Below are 15,820 nucleotides of genomic sequence, written 5' to 3' on the forward strand. Positions count from 1 at the left end.
AAGCAAGAATGAAACTGACCTGCTGTAGGCATCTCCACAGCTTCATTGTTTGTTACATCAGTACTAAGCCTTTCAATATGATCCAAACCTCAGAAGTGAAGAAAAGAGGCAAGAAACAGGCAAGGGAGAAACAGGAGATGAATTTGATCTCCAGAATGTGCAACCAGTGGAAATATGTACGCTTCCATTTCCCCCTTGTAAAATGAGGGTGATAGTAATATCTCCCTCCCTGGGCTATTGTGAGTTAGTACATGTAAAATGTTTAGAGCAGTGGCCAGCACTGCAAGTGCTACCTAAGTGTAAGCGGTTGTTCCTGCTATTTTATGTTGTTGAAATGATTATTGTTACTTACGTGATTACACTTCAATTTTTGCTGACTTCTCTAAGGCTGCCTGGCCGGTCCTGGGCTCTGGGCCCATGCTAGCTAGAAAGGTTTTCACTTTCAGTAGACCGAGCCAAATGAAAGTCTCCTATTTTCCTTCCCAGCATGAACCAGTGATTCGGGCCACGTCAGTAGCAATTAAATAGCTTCAAAAGTGAATCTGACTCAGTAGAGACACAGACAAAGAGAGCGGGTGTATGGATACCAAGGGGGAAAGGGGTGAGGTGGGAGGAATTGGGAGACTGGGATCGACACATATACATTATTGATACTACATATAAAATAGACAGCTGATGGGAACGTACTGTATACCACAGGGACCTCTACCTAAGGCACTGTGGTAACCTAAATGGGAGGGAAGTCCAAAAAGGAAGAGATGTCTGTATGTGTAGGGCTGATTCATTTTGTTGTTCAGTGGAGGCTAACACAGCATTGTAAAGCAGCCATACTTTACAATTAATTAATAAAAATTAATTTTTAAAAAAAGTGAATCTGATTCATTCAACACCCAATTGGCTGGGAGAACTTGGTCCTAAATTAAACCAAACCCCTTCTATTCTTTTTAAAGTGTAAACACTATTTATTAGGGTTTTTAAAGTTTTTAATTACACAAGTGTTATATGAATATATTTTTTATTTTAAAAAGGGAACACAGCTGAAGATGAGGTTCTCCTTGACCCCCCTCACCTCTGCTTCCTCTCTTTCATTCTAGAGGTAACCACGGTCAACAACTTGATATGTATCCTTCTAGAGCTCTGTCTCTGCATTTACATCAACTTATATGTGCTCATTAAAATGTATCCTATTATTTTATATAGTTTTTATGTAAATAATGTTATATGGCAGGCATTATTCTGTAACTTGCTTAAATAGCTTCAAAAGTGAAGATACTCATTAAGTACTGGGTTGTCTGGGAAGACTTGGTCCTAAATTCTCTCACACCCCACACCTGATCCCCTAGCAAATTATGTCTGCTATCCCTGAAAAATATATCCAGAATCTAACTGCTTCTCACCCCCTCCACAGCTCTCACCCTGGTCCCTGCTTCAGCCATTGCCACCCTTCTTATAAAGTGAGTCTTTTCAACTTTCGGTCAGATACACCCAAATGAATTGAAAGCAGGGAGTTGAACAGATATTTGTACACTCGTGTTCACTGCAACAGTATTTACAATAACCAAAAGGAGGAAATAACACAAACGTCCATCAGTGGATGGATGGATAAACAAATGTCATACACACTTACACTGGAATATTACTCAGCCTTAAAAAGGAAGGACTTTCTGTCACATGCTACAACACGAAAGAGTCTTGAAGACATGAAATACGCCAGACCCAAGAAGGCAAATACTGTATGATTTCACTTAAATGAAGTACCTAGAATAGTGAAACTCATACAGACAGAGAGTAGAATATGGAGTACCAGGGGCTGGGAGGAGGGGAGGCTGGTTAGTTATTATTCAATGGGTACAGAATTTCAGTTTGGGAAGATGAGAAAAAGTTCTGGAGATGGGTGGTGGTAATGGTTGAACAACAATGTGCATGTACTTAATGCTACCGAACTGTAAACTTTAAAATGATAAATATTGTTATGTGTATTTTATCACAGTAAAAAAATACATTAAAAATTTTTTGATCAGGTTACATCACCCCAAATGCTCGAAAGGCCCTCATCTCGGTGCTTCAAGACCAAAGTCCCTACACTGGCCTACAAGGCCCTGCCCTGTGTTCTGTTTCCACACCCCATGGGAACTTTCTGAATCTCCCTCCTACTGTCTTCCTGTTCACATCCACTACAGACACACTGGCACCCTCACTGCTCTTCAAACACACCAGGCATGCTCTGCCTCAGGGTCTTTGCACTTGTTCCTCTGCCTGGTACATTTTTCTCCCAGGTACCAGCAGGGCTGGCTTCCTCACCTCTTTAGGCTTGAGGATCTCAGTTCCCCGACCAGGGATCAACTCATGCCCCCTGCAGCAGAATCACAGAGTCCTAACCACTGAACTGCCGGGGAATTCTCACCCCATCCCCTTTGGCCTCCGTTCTTTTTCTCCACAGCAGTTATACCATCGAAAAGCTTCTTTGTCTCGTTTATTGTCTGTCTTCCCTGACTAGATTGTAAGAATATTCGAGTGTTTTAAAGTCACCAAGCTGCAACCTGACCTTTCTCAAGGTTCCTGGATGCAACTGAAAACCTCAATAGCAAAGTTGCAAAGTTTGTTCCCAGATCTTCCTTTTCCTCAGGTCAAAACCGCAGAAGCTGATTAAAATTTTCATCTAGGCCAGGAGGGAGAGAAAAATGGAAAGGTATGTGCTCCAAATGACCAGGTGAGCCCTGAGCGCCAGCCTGGCTGTGCCCTGTGTGATCTGGCCTCTGTGGTTGGACTTCTGGGAACAAAGTGGAAAGCGCCAAGCTTGGCAGGGGCTGGAGGCTTTTGTGGAAGACTGGCCGGGGAGCGGGGAAGACCAAGCTAAGGAGGCCTGGTGGTGCTGAGAGCGGAGGCTCCACTCTCAAATGTCCGTGGGGCATCAACGTGCAGGCAGGCTGGGTGTGGGGACTCTGGCCACTGCAGGAGTGGGGAGTCACAGGTCCATTCAGCTGCCACCCAGCTCCAGGTCACTTAGACCAAGCAGGAATGGAAGCCCTGTTGTCCCCAGACCTCCTGACTGCTTATTTTCCAGAGAATCAGGAAGCTGATTTTTATGAGCTCTTCTCTGACTTTTAAACATTGGTTCAAAAAATTTTTTAAATACCACGTGATCTTACAAAACATGTTTGAAAACTGGATTTCCTCCATTCCCCCTCCCCCCCCACACACACACCCTACTGTTTACAAATCTGCAGTTTAAGAAAATGCTTAAGAACATGGACTTTGGTTACAGAGAGACCTGGCTTTGCTGCTATTTGGGCGAAGATCCTTGACATCAGCAAGTCTGTTTCTTTATCTGTAAAATGGGAACAAAAATAGAACCTACCTCATAAGATTGTTTGGGAGGATAGAGACATAGCAAGGTGCCTGGCAAACAGTACCACAGTTCAGTATTAGTAGTAGTAATGCGGGGGAAGGGAAAGCCAAGGGGGGCTATCCCAGGGAGAGAAAGTGGAATAACAGAAAGGACAGGCATGGTGTAAGCTGGTAAGCTGTGGTCAGAGAAGAGGAACACCCAAGCTTGCTGTGGCCTGGGGGAATGAAACTGAAGATCCAGGGGCCCACCTTGATCAATGGACCCAGATAAGGATTTTGCCAACAAAGCCAGAGACCCAGCGCCCAGGGCCTCCAGACCTGCAGGTGGTGCTGCATCTCTAAGAGGCTCTATATCTCAGGGGGTGGCACAGGTCCCAAGCCATGGCTTCCCATTCTGTACTTAAGCACAGAATTTGTCCGACTGAGCCTAACTGCAGGACTTTACGTCTCTGCTTGTTGTAGTTTATCTTAGTTTGGAACCTGACATTCCAGATGTCAGGATTCTGTAACTGTCCCTCCTGACTTCCTTCTTTTGTAGTTTGGATAAAATTTTCACCAGAATCACTTAGGAGTCTTTAGTTGCAAGCAACAGACACCCCAACCCAAGACGGCTTAGCAGAAAGGAAATGTATAGCCTCATGCCCCTGAAATGTCCAGGGGTGGGACAGGTATGGCTTCATGTGGGTCAGACGATGAAACTGGGACCTAGTTCCTCTCTGTCTTCTCTCTGGATGGGATTCATTCTCATGCAGCCTCTTCCCAGATGCAGCTCCGTATCTGAACCACTCGGAAGCAGGTGGGACTCCCTAAGAGTCCAAAGAGAAAGTCCCTGTGTAGAGTTTCATTGACTACGGTTAACTTTGAGTTGTGTCTCATTCCCTCCTTTGAACCAATCAACATCCCAAGAGGAATACAATGTGTGATTTCTAGGCTGGGGTAGTATCAACCCTGAATGGGGCGGTGATACATGAAATAGGCATCACCAGGATCAAAATATGGAGTAGGAGTGAGGAAGGGGTGGTGACCCCAGAACTAAGTCACAGGCAGTTACCTAAAGTAGAACGAATGGATGCTCAGTGACCCCCTCCTTAGGGGGAAATGAAAAGAATAATCGCCTTATCATCTATACAATGTATTGTTTAAATAGTGGTTATAAAGAACGGCATTTAACACCCCACTGATCCCCAGGGCTGGCTTGACTGATCTTGGATCCCTTTTCCTATCTCATCATCTCCTAGAATTGCACTAACTTGACTAAAGAAAGCAGGAGGACTATTCTTCCACAATAGTATATAAATATTCAATAGAACATTTTAGGGGTCACTTACCTCCCAAACCACTCATGAATCTATCCAGACGTGAATGCATCCAACTGTGCCATAACTCAGCCCACATGTCTTTGTCTAGAGAAAGGTTTTTGGTTTTGTTTTTTTGCCAAATGATCCATAGTTCTAAACACCTGACAGAAGTCCACGTGGACTTTCTGACGTCCTTCAGCCAGCTCTGAGAACACCCCTCTCCATGTTCACAACTGCTTAAAATACATACTTTAAAATATGTCAGCCTAACATCAACCAGTTCGTAGTTCCTATACACCCCCCAAACTCCAGCTCCCCCCCCCCCACTGGAAATCATGACATAAAGAAAGACGTATCGTTTGTACAAAGCCGCGCACAGCAACACAGTCCCAGAGGAGATGCACCCAGTGATGTTCTACAACAGGGCGTGGCCGGGGAAGCAGGGTGGGAACCAAAAGGAAAACCCTCCAAAATAACACGCATTGGGTGGAACCATATGATGTTGCCACTTTTGTAGGTCAATAATAGTCTAATATCAACAATTTCAGTGGTCACAATTGAAATTGAACAACAACAATTGAAATTGTTGATATTAGATATACTAGGTTTATCAAACCTAGTGGTTTTTATACTAATGGTTTTCAAAGTGTGGCTCACAGACTTCTGGTGGAGGGGTGGGGGGAGTGGGAGTGTGTCAAAAATACAATAATAATTATATTGTCATAATAATACTAAGATGTCACTTGCCTGGTCACCATATTGACATTTGCACTGAGGAAAGCAATGGTTGACAAAAGCAATGGTGGGTAAAATTACGAGGCTGGATTTCCTTTATTTATTTCCACTAAACAACATAATGCAACAGACTGAATTTAGAAGCAGATATATGAATCCACCTATCTTTTTTTTAATTGAAGTACAGTTGATTTATATTGTGTTAGTTTCAGGTATACAGCAAAGTGATTTGGATATATATATAGTTTTATGTGCTCTAAAAATTTAACTTGAAATCATTCATACTGTACAAATTACTCTGCTGCAGTGAAGTGCACAGGCTCTGGATTAAGACTGACTCTGGGTTCAAATCCCGACTCTGATGCTACCTAGTTGTGTGACCTTGGGCAAGTTACTCAACCTCCTGTGCCATAGCTTCCTCATCTGTATTACCCCAGGGGATTGCTGTGAGTTTTAATATAAGTGCCTAGAAACACCATCTGCCACAGAGTAAGCACTATAAACGTGTTTGCTCTCATTGTTTTTTCAATTCTCCTGCTTTTTTCATTCATGATTTTGAAGTCTTTGAACATTCATATGCATAGGTGGAATATGTTCTTGTTCGGTGCTGTATAGTATTCCATCACATAAACATTCCACATTTTATTTTATTATTTTTCTACTGCAAATACTGACAGTGATAGGGGTCTTTCTGCTTATAGAGGTTCATAAATTTATAGTGGCAAAAATCCTCTCGGATGACTAATTTTCTCCAGCAGGGCTCAGCCTCTGTGATAGACAGAATAACAGCCAAAGATGTCTAAGTCCTCATTCCTATAACCTGTTAATATGTTAAATTACAGGGCAAAGGGGAAATAAGACTGCGGTTAGAATTAAGATTGGTGATCAGTTGACCTAGAAATGGAAAGACTATCCTGGATTATCCATCCAGGTAGAACAAATGTAATCACAAGAGTCCTTATAAGTGGAAGAGAGAGGCAGAAGAGAGTGCCAGAGATGTGGTGTATACAAAAGACTTGGCCTGACATTGCTGGCCAAGAAATGCAGGCAGTATATAGAAGCTAGAAAAGGCAAGGAAATAGATTCTCCCCTAGAGCCTCCAAAAGGAGCACAGTCGTACCACTTCTTGATTTTAGTGGTGTCAGACTTCTGACCTCCAGAACTGTAAGATAATACATTTATGTGTATTAAGCTAGTTACATTTGTGGTCGCTTGTTACAGCCGCAAGGGAAAAGGAATAGTCTCTAAATGGCAAGACAAAGGCTGACATTTGGGGTTTGCCATGCACATGTGAAATGAAGATACTGAAATGATAGTCCTTGGAATTGATGAGAAGAGGGAAGGAAATGAGGATTAGAGAAGGGGGCCTGGCAGCATGCTGAGGCGGAAGCACAGGTGTAGTGGGTGTCACTGGCAGGAAGCCAAAGGTCCAAACAGACGGGGCCTTCAGGGGCTGACGGGGATCTGGGAATGACCTTGGAGGATGTGGCTGAGGCCAAGGAAGGAGAAGGTCCCTGAGAAAGCAAAGGTGAGGGTGAGGGAATGCAGAGGTCGGTGAGGGACAGGGAAATCAGCTGCAGAAGCCTGTTCCTATGCAAACTCTTTGAAGTCCTCACCTTGCCCAGAGGACAATCTGTGCCTGCGGGGGTGTGGATGTGATGGGCGTGGTCATACAGGTGTGCGCAATGCGTCCAGGTACACCGCGGGGCAGGATGAAGTGTTGCACGGGGCACGTATGTGCTGGGGGGGGGCGGGGTAGGGGACTGTGGGGACAGTGGTCTGTCTGGGGAACACGAGGATGACGGGGTCTGTGCGTACATATTGGTGCCGCAGGTCCGGATGTGCAGAGGGAGAATGTGGGGTGTGTGCGCGAGGGGTCCGGGTGGGTGTGCCGGGCAGACGTGGATGCGGAAGCGGGCACGAGGGAACGCGCGCGGCGGGAGCTTGTTTCGGGGGAGAGCGAGAAAGAGGGACGGCAGGGAGCCGAGCGGGGGCGGTGGCCCACCGGGCGGGGGCGGGGGCCCGGGCCGTCGGCGCCGCCAAGCCCCGCCCGCCGCGCTCCCGGACCTCCCAGCCCCGCCGCCCGCTCCCTCCCAGTCCCTGTCCGCGCGCTCGCGGCGCCACCGTGACAACTGCCCAGCCGCCGCCGCCGCCGCCGCAGCCTCCTCCTCCCGAGCGCCGACGCCGCCGCCAGCCGCGCGCATCCCAAGCCGCCGCGGGAAGCAGGTACGTCAGCGACGCCGGGCTCCGCGCCTTCCCCCGCCGCCCACCCCGCCATTTCCCACCGGAGGGCGCTCGGCGGCGCTGCGAGGACCCGGCCTCGGGCGTAGGGGGACCACCGCAGAGGATTGTGGGGAGTGGGGAAGCCCCCGGATGCGAGCCGAGGGACCGGGAGAGGGCGATGAGTGTCTGTCAGGGGCGGCTGAGAGGGCGGCAGCGTCCTCGGCCCCGAGGGGCGGGGTGAGGTGTCGTTCGGGAGCGCAACAGCAGCGACACCTGAGAGCACGGGCTAGGCGCCGGGACGCACAACGCTTTGCTGGAATTAGGCCCTTCTTGGTGTCCCCATTTTACAGAGGAGAAAACTGAGGGTCAGAGGCTGGAGACGCCTCCCCGGGTTCCAGGGACAACTTGCTGAGCCCAGATTTGAACCCAGGGAGTCTGACCCCAGAGCCCACCTTAGCCTCCTCTGCCAGCCCGCCTCTGGGCAACGGGGGTTCATTCCCTGAGTTGTCCCCCTTGGGGCCACACTGGGAGGAGGCCAGATCCGGAGGCCCTGCTATCCCCCAGAGGGGCATGTGTCGGAGATTTGGGGGTGCTGGGCAGGGGGTGGGGGCGGACAGCTGGGGCGGGACCTCTCCCTCCAGTGTGGAGGGAGAAACTGAGGCAGGGGGAGGTTTCCGGAGGAAGCAGCAGAGCTCCTCCATCCACAAGAGGCAGGACAGCTCCCACACCCCATCTCCACCAGGGAGTGAGGGCAGAACAGCCAAAGCGGTGGTTTGTCCCTGACAGCAGAGCCCTCAGAGAGTCCATGGGGGTCCTGTGTGAATTGTTCCCCAGGCTTAAGCCTCCCTGTGGCCTCCACGTGACATCCACCAGTGGCCCAATGTACCAGCCCACTGAACTGTGTGATGCCGCGAGGAGTACACAGATCCATTCTCCTTTGTAAATTTCAACCCCTGACCTCCCTGCCCCCGCAAAGGTAACTGCCTTCGTAATTTGGGGAGTTCCTTCTAGGCCTTTCCTACACCCAGGCAGTCGTATACATGCGTACCCATAGAAGGTATGTAAACTGCAGAGTAATGTTGTGGGTGGATGTTTAATAGAAACGGTATAATCCATCCACATCATTCTGAAACTTGCCACCCCCCTCCACCCAGTTATCATTTCTTTGAAAGTTATCCAAGTTGCTGCATATAAATGTAGCTTATTTATTTTAACTGCTGCCTTGTTTTCCACCACGGATACGCCTACCGATGGGCAGTTAAGTTGTAAAAATTAGGGGACTGTTTCATATTTCAACCTCTGCTGTAAATTGACATCTCTGGGTTTAGATTTCTTTGTACTTTGTCCTAAACTAACTTCACAGGATCTGAATTTGGGGGACAAGGTCCCCTGTTCTCCATTGTACACGCACGTGCGTGCACACATACACAAGGCATACACACATGCACAGGTGCACATACGCACATCTCTATTCTTCTGTCTGTGGACACGTACAAACACTATACCCTGCGATCTGCAGTTGCTGCTGAGCCCAAAGGCCTGGGGTTGAGCCAGGCCACAAGTTCTGCCTGTCCAGGCCCCAGTGGGCAGAATTCCCATAAGGGACCATGTCCAGGAGTTCCCTCTAGACACTCTCAATGCCATCCCCGCCATCCAATAAGACACAGAAGGAGCTAGAAACCATGCCTGACAGACTGGAGTGTCCAGGGTCCTATCTGCATACCACAAACTTTCCAGGTCTGGGCTGTACCGTGGGAGTGTGCTTGCCCTAGAACGTGGGCCAGAACTATCAAAAGTTTGGTGGAAGGCCTGATGACAGCTGGTTGGGGAAAAGCTAGAATCAGAGCTGTGTGCATCACAGTCCCAGCTCCACCTCTTCCTAGTTTGGGCAATAATTCCCATCCACTCTCTGAGCCACAGTTTCGCATCTGTAACCCGGGGATGATGAACATGGCAGCCTCCCAGATCTGTTGAGTGGATCAGTGGGGTGACGAAACAAAACACTTAACTCATTGTCAGCACTTGGAAAGCAGGAAGTCTTATCTTGGACAGAGGAGACCCGGAGATGGCCCCAAGGTTGGGGTGGTGCTCAGGGCCACCGTTTGGGACCTCATCCACATCCCAAGTGCAGGTCAGAGAATCTCAGTGCTGAGTGGGACTGGGATGAGAGCTCAGCTTGTGAGAGCCACGCCCACCTCACAGTGAGGTCCAGAAGTGTCATGGCACCTACAAAGGACCTACTGTGCGCCTAGCCCTGAGCTAAGATGCAGAAACAAACTGAGACGAGGCTCGCACAAAGCAGGCCTGTGTGCAGCTTTTGTGAGGTCCACACTCCTTTTTCTATTTTAGCTTACTCCCAAGATTTTAAAAGGTGGGAGATGTCACATAAAACTTCATATTTCTGGATCCTCTTGAGAAAAGGGGATCAGAAAGGCTGACAACTCCAGCCCTAACATTCGGCTGCCCCCTGGGATGGGGCAGGCGCCCTCCAGGGTGGCACAGTCCCCACCTGGCCCACCCCTCATTCATAAAGAGCAGCATAATATAAATGTTAATAACACAGACTCCACAGCCAGCTTCTGCATCCCAGCTCTGGCATGGATTAGTTGTATGGTCTAAAGCAAAATATTTTTGTGATTCGATTTCCTCATATGGAAAATAGGGATAATAAGTAGCACTTGCCTCAGAGGGCTATTTTAGGCATTAAATGAATCAACAAACCTCAGCCTCTTACAACAGTGCCTGGTGCATGGAAAACACTAAGTGCTGATGATGCTGATGATTGCTGGTGGTGGTATAAGTTGCCTGGTCCCTGTAACAGTGCAATTTGTATTCCAGATTGTACTCCATATAAAATGTTATGGGAACACAAGTGAAAGAGGAAAATGTTGTCCTCCTCCTGCCTTTCCAAGGGCAGGAGGAGGACAACATTTCAAGGAAAGTGACAAAAAGGAGGGGACTTCTAAGGTGGGTTTTGAAGGATGAATAGGAGTTTCTCTGGAGCAATAGCGTGAGAAAGGCATTTCCACACAGAGGAAACAGCCTTTCCAAAGGCCTGGGAGCATGACCAGGTGAAGCAGGTTTAGGAAGTGACAGTAGTCCAGTGTGACTTCTGGTAAGGTATCTCAGAGTATAGGGAGAGGGAAGATGGATCTGGAGAGACAGAAAAGGACCTTGAGATCATGATGGGGCTTGCGGCAAGAAAGGAGATGTACATTTCTTGTGCTTTACAGATGCCCTTATAATCATCAGCCCTGTCAATCCTCATAATGCCCCAAGAATCAGGTTTTTGGTCCCCACTTAACTGATGAGTTAGAGGCTCAGGGATGGTAAGTCACTTGCTCAGGAGCTCACACGATGGGTCAGTGGCTGAGCTGGAATCAGACTCCAGATCTGTCTAATTCTAAAGCCCATGCACCCTCTCTGAGCCTCAGTTTTTCCACTGTAAAGTGGAGTTAGTACCAGTAAAACCTACTTCGTGGGCTTGGTGTGAGGATGAGATGAGAATGAATGCACAGCCCATAGCACAGCCCCTGGCACAGAGCAGTTGCTGTTATTTTGATTGAATGAAGCCCTTGTTCTTCCAGGCCTCTCACCCTAACTCATACCACTGCCCAGCCTGAGATGGGGGTCTCCAGGGAGTGGATGTCCTGGGCAAATGGGTCTCAAGTTGTGGTCCCTGGACCAGAAGCCTCAGCATCACCTGCAGATTTTTTTCAAAATGCAGATTCTCAGACCCCGTTTAGACCTACTAAGTCAGAGACTCTGGGGGTGGGCCCAGCAACCTGTAATTTAACAAGACCTCCAGGTGGTTCTCATGAAAGCTAAAATTTCAGAATCACTGGTCTGGAGGAAACCTTCAAATGAGGTCCTCTTTGGCCACCTGCATCCACCTCCCTCTAGAAGAGTGGGTTGGTGGTGAGAATTCTGCCCTTGCAAAGACCAAACCCGGAGGGGATGCGCTAAGACAAAGGCACATCCCCTCCAGTGTGGGAGGCTGGAAAGAACCACTTCTTTACAGATAGGAAAGTTGCCAAGGGGCCTAGTGGGGGTTTTATTCTCTAGAACTTGCTCTCCTTTCTAGTCTCACAGCCTCCAGTGGGCCCACCTTGAGGGCCTGGGGCAAGATTTGACTTTCAGAGGAGTTATTTTCTAGTGCGGGATCAGGGAGCTGAGGACCTGTCCCCCTCCCAGTAAAACTCGTGATTAGAGTCTCTCTGTGAACAGTCTCTTCTCCCTTGGCACCTTGAGAACACATGTCCAGGTCCAAGTCTAGGTTGGGGACAATAATATTCTGCCGAGGACCTCCAATCAAGAAGCAGCCCCACTCCACGTGTCTTCTTCAAAGCGCTGATCAGAGCGGGGAGGCAGTACAGCCTAATGGGTAGAAGCACGGGCCTTGCCTTAAAGATAGAAGTTGCTGAGTCTGGCTACGTAAAAATTAATTTTTTCTGCATGACCAAAACAAACAAACAAAAATCCATAAGCCCAGGCATGTCAAACTAGTGAAAGTATTTGCCACTTTTATGAGAAAGAGTTAATTTCATAGAGAGCTCTTATAAATGAAAGACGAACCACGTGATCCAAAAGTGGGGGGAGTGGGGGGTAAGGAATAGAGGATATGATTCTACTGTTTACATAAAAAGAAATACAGTTGAATTCAAACAGATGAAAAGATGCTGAACTCTGAAAACAGAAATGCACAACAAAACCACACTGATTCTGTTTTCCACCTGCAAGTTCGCTGGGTAACACTCAGCGCTGGTGTGGCAACCGGGATTCTGACTCTGCTGGTGGGAGCACAAATTGGGGCAACCTGAGGCGGGGGTAAGAAAACTGTCAGTATTGAAGAGGCTCATGCCCTCTGTCTCTGCCACTTCACCTCTTGGAATTTATCCAGTGGATATCCTTCCATTGGGATATCCAGTGGATATCCTTGCATTGGGCGCATCATGTTAGAACAAAGATAGTCTGTGTGTGAGAGCAATTGATTGGAAATGAGCTAAACATCCACCAGAGGGGAACTAAGTGCTGTACATGTCAGGACAGCCATGCAGGAGAATATGATGCAGCCGTTCAAAAGAAAGCAGTAGCTCTGCAAGAATAAATGTGAAACCATCTCCCAGATGTATTGTTAAAAGAAAAATGCAAGGTATGGAACAGTGTATAGTGTTCTGCCATGTGTGTGTGTGTGTGTGTGTGTTTTAAAAAGGGATTCAATGTTATATGTGTATATATTTGTATATGCACATTAGAATCTGGAGGAAACACTAGAAGCTGGTTAACTTTGAGGAGGGAAACTGATACATGAGGAGACTTACCTTTCATTGCATACAATGTGGTACTCATTAGATGTTTTTTCCCTCATACAGTTGTTATATTATAGTTATAAAATCTAGCCACATGTATCTTCTTTCTCCTTATTTAAAACAAGCATGACACTAGAGATAAGGTTAACTCCCCCTTTGACTACGACCCAAATTATATAATATGTTTTCAAATAAAAAATGAATTATGGTTTTAAGTAGGGCCTTTATCACAAAAGAACAAATATTGTATGATTCCACTTATATGAGGCGTCTAGAAGAGGCAAATTCAGAGAAAGTAGAAGAGAGGTTACCAGGGGCTGAGGGGGAGGGGTGGATGGGGAGTTAGTGTCTAATGGGTACAGAGTTTCATTCTGGTTGGGATGATGAAATTTTTCTGAAGATGGATAAGTGGTGATGGTTGCATAACAATCTGAATGCGTAACGCCACTTAAATGTACATTTAAACATGGTTGAAATGGCGACCCTTTTGTTCACGTCTATTATGAATAAATTTGCACTGACAGCGTATTAGCAAGTTAGTTTTAAAACAATTAGCTGGATGGGAAAAGTGAAAGTGTAATTGCTGGTAAGCCAAGGCTACTTTAATTTTTATTTTGTGGAACAGATTTAACTCCTTTGATGTAAGACACAGGCAGGAAAGGCTGGGAGGGGGGCTGGTGTGGCATCTTGCAACTCCAATTATGACATTTCAATTCACAATCTTTGTAAGACAATTATGTTTCAACCTGAATCTTGACATTAAAGTATATCTTTACCCAAAAAAGGGTTAAAATGGTAAATTTTACGTTGTATATTTTGCCACAGTGAAAATATTTAGGGATGACAAAGAAACAAGTAGGGGCTTTGATATCAGATTGCTTGGGTTCTAGTCCTTGATTCCACCACTTCTTAGCTGTGTATACTTGATCAAGTGTGTGTACTTCTTTAAAGCCTCAGTTTTCCCACCTACAAAATGGGGTTGTCAGAGAGTACCTGCAAGGAATCCTGCAAGAACTAGATGACTTTATCTGTACAGAGTGCTTGCTCTGCATCTCTGGAACAACTGTAGGAGGTCAGGTTCAAGAGGATGGGGAGGCTAGAATCAGCTACTGGGCCAAATATTAAGACCAGCAGATTCAGGTGGAGTGAGTTTATATACAGGGAGTTTATAAAAGAACCATCTATATTTTTATATCACTTTGTATTTGCAAAAATTTAATGCATTTCCATAGTGTAAAATCACAGAACGTCGAGTCAGACAGAATTATCTTGGCTGGTGGGAATCCACCAAAGATGCAGCAGTTCTAAACCTGTGGCCTCCTAACCTACAGAGATCCGAATCCTGACTCTCACTTATTAGCTGTGTCACCTCAGGCAAGTTACTTAACCTCTCTGTGTTTCACTTTTCTCTTCTGCAAACTGGAGGTGATAATAATTCTCACCCCATTAGGGATGTTACGAGGATCAAAGGTGTCAAGTGCTTAGAGTGTTGCCTGGCCCACAGTAGGTCCTAAGTAATTGTTAAGAAAATAAATAAACTGGAAATAAGCCTGAAAGTCTTAGCATTTTTGTTTTTAAAAGAGGAATTTATTTTTTACACTAAGGAAACAATATCCTAGCAATACAGTCAGGGGGCTGAGATGAATCTGCAGGACTTCCTGGGATGGGTTGGGGAGGCCAAGATAAGGTAAGAGGAGGCCAGCTGATGAGGGATGAGGCAGTAAGAGGCTCCGAGGGGTTCAGGGATTTTCCCAAGAGGCCTCACAAGTGATAACAACAGAGCCCAGATTCAGCCCCAACTTTCTCCTTCTCCCCAGTGTCTTGAAGATCAGGGGCCCTTTCCGTGCAGACCTCTGGGACGATACAGGTAGCTTTGCTTCCTCTTGACGTGCTGGGGAACTCACTCCCAAGCTGAGGCCTGGAAGGAGGGCTAAGGCCTGGGAAGCCTGGCACACCCTCCTTCAGGAGCCGCACCTGCACGCGGGCTCCATCAAGGACCTTAAGTGGGGGCTGGATTGCAACCTCCCAAAACAAGCTCATTCCTGAAATTCCACTCTCACCTGTCTGTGTGCGGAGTTTGTTGATTTTCCTGGTTGAGAGGCACCCCCTCCCACCACCCCGGGAGGGATCACCTTTGTCCTTTCTTAGCGGTTTGCACCACAGTGAGGAGGAGTTTGGCTGGTAAGCGAGACCTTCGGGGCCTGAGGCTGAGGGTCGGGGTGGACCGGAAGGCAGCCTTTAAAGGGCTGTTTTAGAGATTGGGCGGGGTGGGGGGGGCAGAATGTAAAATGTTAGACGTGTGCTTGGCACGGGCTGGGTGCTCCCAAGTGGAAGGAGGGGCATTTACTGGGCCTGGGGGGCCTGGTTTACTGCAGACTGCCTGGGGAGACTGCTCCTGTCCTCAGAGCATTGCTGCCACGCCTTGAGTGTTGAAATCCCCCAGACGCCTTAGTTGTCTTCTTTGGACAGTCAGTTGATGTAACGGTTAAGGGTTTGGGAGTTAAACAGGCTGGAGTTGGAGCTTAGCTCTGTGTGACCTTGCGCAAGACACTTAACCTTTGAGCCCCAACCCTGGCCTGTGGATTGCAGACAATAGGACCTCCTGCAGGGTCGTGAGTAAGCAAGCACAGCACCTTAGCAGCTGACCCCCATTCACTGGCCCCACCCTTCCTACTGCTCTGATTAACTCCAGAAATGCTGTTCTAGCCCTGCTTCAAGAAGGGATGCTGGTGGGGCAGTGGGAGGAGAGTCCTGGGCTGAAAAGACCTAGACACCTGCAGAATTCAGGGAAAGTTGAAAGATCAGAATCGGCCTGGGCGTGTGTGTCCAGGGAGGGGTGATACTCAAGCGCAGGGTGGACCGGCTGATTGCAGCTTGCTGGCTGGTGGAGCAGGACCCGGTCTAGGC

At 47.5% G+C, this 15,820-nt stretch overlaps 1 protein-coding gene across 1 annotated transcript in view; it reads left to right on the forward strand.

The window, feature by feature from the left end:
* The first annotated feature begins 7,456 nt into the window (after window positions 1–7,456).
* The window catches only part of SCNN1B (sodium channel epithelial 1 subunit beta), a 76,097-nt gene continuing 67,733 nt past the window's right edge, over window positions 7,457–15,820 (forward strand). The window contains exon 1 of the mRNA XM_033425971.2: window positions 7,457–7,607. The gene's annotated coding sequence lies outside the window, so the exon portion shown is untranslated. The remainder of the gene's footprint in view (window positions 7,608–15,820) is intronic.

This window comes from Orcinus orca, chromosome 16 (assembly GCF_937001465.1).
Source record: "Orcinus orca chromosome 16, mOrcOrc1.1, whole genome shotgun sequence".
Lineage (NCBI taxonomy): Eukaryota > Metazoa > Chordata > Mammalia > Artiodactyla > Delphinidae > Orcinus > Orcinus orca.